The sequence below is a fragment of the Haliotis asinina genome, chromosome 8 (assembly GCF_037392515.1).
Source record: "Haliotis asinina isolate JCU_RB_2024 chromosome 8, JCU_Hal_asi_v2, whole genome shotgun sequence".
In the NCBI taxonomy this organism is placed as follows: Eukaryota; Metazoa; Mollusca; class Gastropoda; order Lepetellida; family Haliotidae; genus Haliotis; species Haliotis asinina.
The window spans coordinates 59,714,640-59,726,233 of NC_090287.1; positions in this window are offsets into that span (position 1 = coordinate 59,714,640).

Genomic DNA, 11,594 nt, shown 5'->3' on the forward strand with positions numbered 1-11,594 from the left:
ATCATGGATGTTATGGAGGCGTTTGCAAAAATGGACTTGTTCAACGTTTTTGACTGTGTGTTCAGGAGGTTGATCACCTGATTGTCTAGTCCAGACTAGTCCACCGCCATACAGCTTGCGTATTGCTGAGTGTAGCGTTAACCACCCAACCAACCAACCAACATTCGGGTTTGCGCGTCACCAGTAAGAAGAATACTGATCAAGGTGCTGTTCAACATGTTCTATCAAGGAAAGGACTCATGAATCCGGTACTGCGTTGAACCAGATACACCAAATACATGGCCTAATGGACTCCTTCATTTCAACATTAGTTTCAGACGTGACGTATGGCAATACATAGCGTCAATAACAACACTGAACCCTTTTGGGTAAATGTGAGAATATCGCGCCATAGAACATCACAAGGGGATAACTCGTCAGCCAACCAGCGTCATTGTTGGTACAAGTAAACAAAACATTCAGATTAGCATACGGAGAAGGAAATAATCGAGGAGTTCCGAATGCAGAGACACGAAGTTCTGCAGCTTTGTTGTGGGTGTTTTCCTGACAGCAGCGTGTTGTAGAAACATCATATCAGCATGTAGAGGGACTTAAGGTTTATATAAAGGCCACCAATTGTTTGCGTTGTTGTGGCACTGGTGAATTCTTTCTTTCTTTTCTTTTTTTTTCGAAAAAGATGTTCCAAGTGTCCGCGCGTGTGTATCGTCGACAGGAGCACCAGCTCAGAACCTACACCAACAGTCTTTACTTGACTATAGAATATTTATGATGAACAAATACCCAAGACAGCAATGAACTGTCAAGCATAAATGAGTTGAGGGGAGTATCAATTATCCTGATGATGATGATGATGATGATGATGATGATGATGATGATGATGATGATGAGATTTAACTTACGCTTTGCGACAAAATGTGTATTTCGCACACGGGACCACCAGGCAATTTAGTTTTTGATCGAAGGCTATGGCAACTTGAAGGGGTGCCAGCGTTGTATAATTAAATTTTGTATGAACTTTGAAATTTGCCTGCTCGTGGCAGTCCCTACATAGGCAGTCGGAATACCGGACTGGTTACAATATACCTATGAATATATATATATCTGTAGATAACAACCGACGAAGAGACAATAATGGTCAGGGACAGAAACAGTAACCGTGCTGAGGACTAGTTGATGTGATGGCAGACACGGCTAAGGGGATGGTCACTCAAAGTTAAAAATGTCATGCACGGTAATTAATGAGAGTGGGATCAATGTAGGTAATTAATGAAAGTGGGATCAATGTAGGTAATTAATGAGAGTGGGATCAATGTAGGTAATTAATGAGAGTGGGATCAATGTAGGTAATTAATGAAAGTGGGATCAATGTAGGTAATTAATGAGAGTGGGATCAATGTAGGTAATTAATGAGAGTGGGATCAATGTAGGTAATTAATGAAAGTGGGATCAATGTAGGTAATTAATGAGAGTGGGATCAATGTAGGTAATTAATGAAAGTGGGATCAATGTAGGTAATTAATGAGAGTGGGATCAATGTAGGTAATTAATGAAAGTGGGATCAATGTAGGTAATTAATGAGAGTGGGATCAATGTAGGTAATTAATGAGAGTGGGATCAATGTAGGTAATTAATGAGAGTGGGATCAATGTAGGTAATTAATGAGAGTGGGATCAATGTAGGTAAGTAATGAGAGTGGGATCAATGTAGGTACTTAATGAGAGTGATATAGGCTGGCTGACTTGTCAGTGTACACTGCGGCAGAGATGACGATTAAGAATGGAGATTAGCTTCATAGAAAAGAATGCTAAAAAGTCCTACATGTCCTGACTACATGGTTTTTGGACTTAGGAAATATTTGGAGGACTGTCCTGAATCAGTCGCTACCACGCAAGCATAATTCACTGTAAACATGATATTCAGTGAGTAGCATTGCTGTGCTATATTCAGACTTGTGCTGGATTAAGATAGAGTTCTGGAATGTACTACAACCCTACAGGCATCTCCAGTGACAGGAACAGTATAGAAAGATTTAGTTTTAGTACATAAGGGGAGTTACCTCTTGCTTCTCATCTCGCATTACATCTCAAGTAATGCTATGATACTGGGACATTTTTGGAAGCTGCACTACTGGAACTGAGAGGTCAATATATCTCACCGCTGTACTGGTACAATGACCTCTCTTGTATTATATTACTTTTAAATTTGTACTGTCACAGTGATACCACTGTACTGGGGCCCCTTTCACAAAGCACTAAGGTGATTGTAAGTCACTAAGATAACCTTAGTGCAATGTGAAAGAATGGGAGTTAAGGTTAACCTTAGTAAAGGATGCTTCGTGAAAGGAGTCCATGATTTGTATTTAGTTGTGAAGTTTGCAGATCATAGTTGTTGATTGCATCACATTGCCTTGCTGTTTGTTGATTTCCCATCCAGTTCACTTATGATTGATCCCGCGTTAACTTGTTAGTTTCAACAGAGAGATTCACTATATGGTTTGAACTTGACAGAGTGTTGTGTGACAACATTCACAAATAGGAAACTATTCTCACCTATTACTAAAGTCGACTTGACCAACGTTGCCAAGACCATACTGCATTTAGGGATATAATCATTTCCTGTAGGTAAATGGGTTTAAAGCTTGAAAATTCAATTACACTCTTAATGGGGTTGTATACAATACCGATGTCTCCTATAAAACATACACGATTCGTTGTTTATGTAACAATAAAACAGTGCATCTCAAACCACCAGGGACTTGCCTTTCGTTGTATATTCTCACTGTCATGTTTCCTGAAAGATAAACAATTCCCCCTCGACGTATATTTCGTAAATAATTGAGCGAACTTTCTAACACAAATACATCAACGTCTAAGTACATAATGGTGCATGCACTAGGCCATGCGACACTTTGAAGAAAAGACATAGAAAAGCACCCAAGATAATCCAGAGCCATTTTAACCATCCTGCACGATTTGATTGGTTGGGTATTTTTTAGCTGCTTGTCAGAGACGTGAACCGAAGACTCACTAGGGTAACGAATAAAGAGATTATTTCTGTCCTCGCAGAACCTAGATGAAATATCTTATTATCTTCAGAGTTGGCATTTGAGGTAAATCGGGGATGGGGTTGAGGGGTCACTGGAAACTTCCGCTGTTTGCATTCTGACGCTTCCACATATATGAGACTGCACAGTCATGATGTATGGGTGATAGTGGTCACTGTCTGTGCATCCATGTGGTGACATCAGTATAGGAGCATCAGTGTAGGATCTGCTTGTCACAGCAACCAGTTCCGGAGCCTCTAGCAGTATCTCCACCATCATTGTAAGCTGCGTTAATATTGGCCTTTGGAATTAGGAGGTACATATACAACCAACGTATCGTTATTAGGACCCATACCAACAGTACGCGGGTGCATTCTTTGCGTGGCTCCGTTCTTTAACCAGCAAAAGGCTGGAAGGTTGTGTGCGGTAATATGACAAACCAATCCGAATGCTACGTCGGTCAAATAACCCTTTAGGGATATGGTTTTATCTTACATACGTCTTTTATATTTAAAAATACACCTAAGACACAGGCACTAGTGTTTAATCATTCTCTATAGCAACTCAAGTGTGTTGTGGTGTAAAGAGCATTTACAGTAAGTAAATGGTGGGAATTGCATTTTGCAGGTTCCACTGAGTTGACAAATGACCTTGCAAAGCACGAGTTCGCTTAGACGGAACCCAGTCGCAATAAGGGCCACGAGCGGCGGTTCGGCTTGTCCCGGAATAACACGAGTTCCTGACAACTGGCGTGCCTGTTGTTCCAATTGTGAGTGAATGTTGATGGGATGGGATGAAACAGCTTCACAACCTTTGCTTGTTTACTGATGGAGGCACGCCACGAATCCACATCACGACATCTGATGGTCGGAACTGATAATTAGTATTTCAGCATGACAATAGTTGGAGCGCTCCGAACAATATTGGCCATTTCCGATGAAAACAGACCTCTGAGGTGACTCGCAGTCTAAGTAAACTTAGTCTCAGTGTATTTCGTTACACTCCACCACTGAGTCTAACAAAACCTAGAAGAAGGTCAGGTAACGTTTGAGCGACCAATGACCGTCCAATCAAACGAGAGACAACGGCTACTATTTAGGAATCGGAGGGACTTCAAAATATTCAGCTCACTGACACAGATCTCTCCACAAACAAACATCCGCATATAACACAGTTATTTGACCTGCAGTATATACGCTTTGGGGTTTCTGTTGACATGGTTACCATTAGCTAATATTGCAAGATAGCATCCTTGAATATTGCCAAAACACTATTTTCAGAGACTGTTTACTCACCGTTGTCATAGTTGTACGTGTGCCGTGTGCACCACCCGGAAGCAAGCGTATGCTAAATAGCGTTCGGAATCGTTCGGGTACGAACCTTTTCGAGATAAAAAGTTTAAAAGGTATGTGCGAATGTGCACGTTCGCGATTTGGTAAGCTGTGTTCTGACTGGTCAATCTCAAGGGTTTCCTGACGCGACCTTCTACTTGGTTTTGATAGGCTCGGTAGTGGAGTGTAACGAAAAGTACTGAGGATAAGTTTACTTAGACTGAGGTGACTCGTAGCCATTATGCCGGGACTGCAGGTTACAAACTACGAAATATTTCCCCATCGACTTCTGTAGTATCATTTAATTTTTAAATCAAGCTATACAGACCAACCCCAGTTGCGCACAAAATGTCAACTGCTTAAAAATATCTGTGTTCACATTGAACATAAGTCATCATGTTAAAAAAGGCATTGTTAAACATTAGGATCAGTTTATTTACTGGACTCCTCTTAAAACGCACACACAAAATCGTGAAATCACACCTGTCAGAAACTTGCATGCTATGTTATATTTAGTTAACACGACAATTTATCATTTTAGAGGAATATTCTACTCGCAAAAATAAGGCCTTGAGGTGTTCTAAATTTAATTATAATCGCCTTAATTATTGTGAATACGTGTGTGGACGAAAACAGTGGGAGTGAATTAGAACTTCCACACAGCCAACTTTCAATGAGTCTATATAACGCTTGAACCGGTCCCATCATCAACCCTAGCTCTGACATCCACTGTTTTCACTACTTCTACACAAATCCATGCATTAGCGGAACAGGTGTTTCCAATGACGTCACTTCCTGCCCCCAGGCCATTCTGGCACTAACTGCAGCACCACTTTACGTCCCGTTTTACTTGTCAGTGGGGTCTGTTTAGCAGGCCCAATAATGGTAAACGACAAGCGTTTCCCGTTAAGGTAAAATCGTCATGGTGATCCAATGGCCTGAAATTAATGATACAGAACTAGCTCTCCTATTGTGAAATTTGCTTATTTTAGGAACAGAAATAATGCATTTCGAAACACGTTTCCTACATTTTGACATTTACGTTTTTCTGGCATGGGGGTGGATCATCTGAACAACGAGATCATATTGATGACTCAAAGGTATGTTTCATTTAAACTGAATAAACGTGACTTTCGGATTAAACAAGATCAAAAGTTGGACTTTGATGTTCTTAAAACAATGTACGGCACTGATCACCGTTATTTGTTGTTACACTAATCGTATTCATGTAAGCATACCATCAGAAGACCTTGGCGCGTTAATTCATCTAACGTTTGCATACACTTTAGCATCTGAGCGAGGGTGTTGAAGATGGATGTATAGCACGTGCCATCTTGTGGGGGGAAGGCCGACAGCGACAGGTGACGTGCCGATCCCGTGGGTTCTAGCAGTATTATAAAGCAAGTGAGCACAGAGTATACAAGGAGCTTTTACGCTCGAACTTGTATGGGTATACTAGCTATCAAAAGTTTAGACTCGCTAGTGTAAAACGCTCGACCTTGTATGGGTATACTAGCTATCAAAAGTTTAGACTCGCTAGTGTAAAACGCTCGACCTTGTATCGGTATACTAGCTATCAAGACTCGCTAGTGTAAATGTAGTCGCTTTCCCCAGTCAATAGTTCTAAGAGTTTGCAAAATAGTCCATTCTATTTAAAGGTACTATTTACACATGGACTGATGCATTGTTTAACAAATTCGTAACGTTTGAAAGATTATTGTCGTGAGTTCAGTAGACGCACAAAATCAGCGTAAAAGGAACGTTTACACCAAAAAACCTGTCAGTAATTTGATGCATGATCATCGTGCAATTACAGTTGGTTTTCCCAAGTTAGCAGAAAAATTCAATTTCGGTGTGACCAGGCATGGGGCGGTGGGGTAGCTTTGTTAGTGTTTCTCGTTACGGCAAACGTTACGTTTCTCATTCGAATCCCCATGTGGTTACAATGTGTGCAGCCCACCTGTGGTGTCCCCTACTCGATATTGCTGGAATGTTGCTACAACGGCACCAAATTACCACTCACTATGTGATGTTGTTGCAATGTTTATAAAAGCGGCCATAACCCATATTCACCCACATGTACTGGGCACAGACCCGAAGCCAAACACTTGCTTTCAACTGCCTTAAAGAAGTCTATATCACATCCTTGGTTAGTTCTCCAACTTGTTTCTCAAAGAAGTCCTTGGTTTCTGGCGGACGCAGAGGACGCATTGGCGCATTCCGAGTGACATGCTTAATATGGACTAACAATAAGATGATGGTTTGAGTGAATGAGTGAGTTTGTTTAGTTTTACGCCGCACTAACAAAATCCAGTGATCAACAACATGAGCATCGATCTGGGAATTGATGACATGTGTCAACCAAGTCAGAGAACCTGACCACCCGATCCCGTTAGTCGCCTCTTGCGACATGCATAGTCGCCTTTTATGGCAAGCATTGGTTGCTGAAGGCCTATTCTACCCGGGACCTTCACGGGTCAGATGAGGGTTTGTGTGAACTGGGACCCCATTTCACTGTGCGATCGTAGCGCTAAGATGGTGGTAACTCCCATAATCTAACATAGACTTACGACTGTATAACTACAATAATTGTGAGACGGTCCCCAGTAATCTAACGTTACCTAACTGGCGCTTTAAAACAATGCCAAGACGTATTATATTACTAGCAATATCTGTAGGATCACCCGCTTCTTTCGAGGTTCTTGAGAGGCATTTAGAAGTCGGTATTCTAATATACGACAATATGTTATGAATGTCAACTTCTTCTTTATTGATTTTACGACGTTTCTGGGCTATTCCTTGCCCCTTGGTCATCCACCTGACGTTTTCCAGACACAATGTAATGGTATGTTTCGGTGTACAAATGTATAACCTTTCAGTGACTGGTGTGTATTGAAAGTGCCAGAAGTCACTAGGCATTTCGAATAATTTCTGCTTTAGCCCAGGTTTATTTTGTCTGTGCCCAGCAGTTGTTTTTTTCCCTGTACTGAAGAGCCCCGAATGTATACTCTTGAAGCCGTGTATTTTGAGACCAGCAGTCTGATGTTATGTATGATGACAGGGGCTCATTCAGCTGCAACTGACACCCCGCTGACCTTTTTACATTCAGTGTGATCAATGGTACCTCAAAGACTACCCAAAAACAATCAGATTGAGCGTGGGGCGGAATTTCGATGGCATTTTGTGTGGTTTCAAGAGCTGTTGTAATAATTGGGGGAGCGGTTAGTTATCAACGTTGTATCAATATAGCCTCTTGTAAGTTTTTCAATGTCATATTTAACCCCCCCCCCCCCCCCCCCCCTAGAAAACAATGATTCCACAATAGAGGTACCCAGATGTATCGCCTCAACGTAGGGCGCCTGAACGACACAATTGATGTAATTGGGCCGATTATCCAGGGCACCTCATCAAAAGTAGTCCTTTGGACGTCATCTTCAATAGCGCTTAGCAGAGTCTACTTCGTGAGCGTATATACGAATGCGTTCTAATTCAGTTGTATGTAAATATAACATATCAACAGACTGTATCTAAATGTACCCTGTCAACAGATCGTCATCTAAGTGTACTGTCTCCATAGAATGTAGGTAAGTGGACCTTCCCCGTAGAACATATTTACGTAAACTTTATCAGTTGAACACATCCAAGTGTACCTTCTCATTAGAACATATGTAAGTAGAATTATACCGTCGTGGTGTAAAAAGTGCTTTGTACGAGTCCTGGCCTTTCATAGACTTGACCTAGAGTTGCTTCCCTTTGCCAAAGGGCTGTTACTCTATAGGGCTGGCCGATGGATTGCCGCGAAAGGCAAATAATTCCAACATGTGAAGTTAGTGTCATTTTGCCTATGTGTAGTTACGCCACCGTACCTACATACATATTGCGGAAATATCATGCTTCTCTCTCGTTACCATCAAAATTAACCCGCCCTTGCCTACCTACATCAACCCTGCTGATTAATAAAGAAAGGATTCGTCTCGACCAAAATGTCGTGGAACAACAGCGACGGTGGTTTATGCTGCTAATGAACACTGATGGGACACCGTGCACATTCGTGATTATCACCCCGAGCACGCACCTGGCAACAGCGCGGTGATGAAAACGGGACTAAATCGCCAATCTACGCTAATGTCTCCTCAATGGGCCACGATAAAAGGATTTGATCATAATGATATAGAAGATGTAGATAGTACAGGGTTAGATAATGTGCCGTAAATATACACTCAGGGACCCTTTGGTGAGCAGAGCGGGTAGAGGCGTGGTCAGTGCATTCTGTCGACTGTCAAATGCTAGTCAGTGCAAAGTACTGGCTTGTGTTGTGTGGTCAGTAGTGTGTGGCCAGTGCTGTGAATCGGCAAGTACTGTGTATTGGATGGTGGCGTGTGGTCAGTGTTGTGTGGCGACTTCACGTCTTCCATAACTGACAGTTTCTAGGAGGCGATCAGGGTAGAACCATCCTCAGTTCTCGCTCTGCCCTCTGTCGATTAAGTAGCAACGTTGACGTTGACATCTGACTGTGGTGACAGTCACGAAGTCATGACGTCTTGTTGCAGTTGGAACCTGTCTTCCCACAGTGTTGTTGAACGCCTTCGACCACTTGCGTGGTATCGACATCACGTCTAGTATCGACTCTATGCTCTACTGACCACATTTTGGCTGATACGAAGAGGATTCCAAGGTTAAGTAAACCCATGCTCGGCTAAGTCTCCTCATCTACCCACTGAGTAGAATCATCCACAATACTCGCACCTTATTAATCGGTGTCTTTGACGCTGAGATTGCACATACATTACGTTATTGTAATCCTCGGTTGTGTTCTCTCACAGAGTTGTGTTCCACGGCACTGTACAGGCTTCTGATCATTAATTATGACAATGCGGTTCTGTAAACATAATTTAATCATCGTACGCAATAAGACGCATATTTCAGTCTGTTTTGTTGGTTGAATGGTTGATACCCTCGAATCTGGGCCCTGAACTAACTTGGAGTAGATTACTTTCTAATTCATATGGACGTTACTTATAACTTTCTTAATTATTTCTGAAAGATTTACTCATTTCTTAAATCACTCATATCGTGTGGGCTAACAAGGCACATCCGTCACAGGTACGTGATAAACATCATCGTATATTTGATAGTAACTGAACAGAGAGCAGTCTGCATATTTCGGGGAATGAGTAAATGCTGTTGTTTTTATGATCACTTGTGTTATATTACTGTTTAACAAGTCTACTGGGATGACAAATAGGAGGATATGGATTGTTGTATTTCATTCTGCTGCCATATAATTCCAACCGTCCAAGACAAGTGGTAAACACATACCACAGCACTGGTATTGTTAATATTTCCTGTGTTGTTTTGTGTTTGTTATTTATGAGCAGTTGTCTCAAATGTAATAACCGTACAACAAAACCACTCAGCAAAGAGATAAATGCCTGCACCGCACTGTCGGGTTGGCATAATAGCATGAAAATAATTGTTTAATGTTCATTATGTGCGATGCATTCGTCTGTGCATCAATATTTCATAATGCAGCGGATAAAAACTGCTGGTGGAATAAAGATAGATATGGAATTATGATTATCGTTTGTCCATCCCTGAGCATTGACGCCATGAGAGGCAGAATGGCGCAGAACATTACAGGATGGTACAGGAGGAACTGGAACTGGAGGGACAGTGGCGAAGGTGTATTGTGGAGTGCCGTGAAGAACTTAGTGGAATCTAGTGTCTGGATGAAATACAAGATAGAACGGAGGTACATTGAGTGCCTGGATGAAGTGCAGGGTAGAACGGAGTGGCACTGAGCGACTGGATGAAGTGATGGGTAAAACGGAGTGGCATTGAGAACCTGGATGAAATGTAGATTAAAACGGAGTGGTATTGAGAACCTCGATGAAATGTAGATTAAAACGGAGTGGTATTGAGTGCCTGGGTAAAGTGCAGGGTAGAACGGAGCGGTATTGAGTGTCTGGGTAATGTGCAGAATAGAACGGAGCGGTGTGGCGAGGCTGCATGAAGTGCAGGGTAGAACGAAGTGGCAGTGACTGCCTTGGCGAAGTGCAGGTAGAACGGAGTGGTATTGAGTGCCTGGATGAAGTACAGCGTAGATCGGAGTGGTTTTGAGCGACTGGATGAAATGTTGGATAGAACGGAGTAGTATTGAGAACCTGGATGAAATGTAGATTAAAACGGAGTGGTATTGAGAACCTCGATGAAATGTAGATTAAAACGGAGTGGTATTGAGTGCCTGGGTAAAGTGCAGGGTAGAACGGGGTGGTACTGAGTGCCTGGGTAAAGTGCAGGGTAGAACGGAGTGGTACTGGGTGCTTGGGTAAAGTACAGGTAGAACAGAACAGAGTTGTAACCGAACGCGCTCTTTCAAAATAGTTATTTTAATTCGCATCCACTGGTGCAAAAATCACACTCTCAAATACATCCCAGGTGTTGATGAAGATACGGGGCAGTTACCCCATGTCATCCTTGTTGAGATTAAACAGCTCCACCTATCAGCTGATTTTATGTCTACCGATCAGCAGGTAACAACTGAATCTATACCAGTAATATCTTGCTTCAACCGAGGACCGTTCGTCGATGGAGTCGCCATTTTGATTTCCTTTCCACCGTTCGATCGACACAACACAATACAGTTGACAAACGCACCTTGAAGAACCGTTGAAACTAATGACGACTAGTCTTTATCGTATCTAATATATAATTATTTTAATTAACAGTGTCAATATTCGGATTCTGATTGTTCAAGTGTGCATGCAAATTGCACGTTACCTGAGGACCTATCGATCGCGTCTCTGTGTCATCTACGGGGCATCGACCAGCTGGGATGCCAGTTAGCATCAGTGGAAGTCACGACCTACTAAACAATCTTGACATTACCAGAACCCAGTACTAAAGTCTTGACAGTACCGGGTACCCAGTACTAAACAGTATTGACAGTTCCCAAGAAAATAGTCCTAAACAGTCCTGTCATTTCCCAGGAAACCAGTACTAAACAGTCTTGACAGTTCCTAGGAAACCAGTACCAAACGGTCTTGACAGTTCCTAGGAAACTAGTACTAAACAATCTTGACAGGTTTGGGAAATAAGTGCTAAAGAGCCTAAGCTCGTTTCATTCAGGGCGTTAGAGGGAACGGAAACAGTTCTGGGGTTGACAGACTACCAAAACTCCATCCTCGATATCTCCAGGTTGTACTCTCCGACAAGTCTCC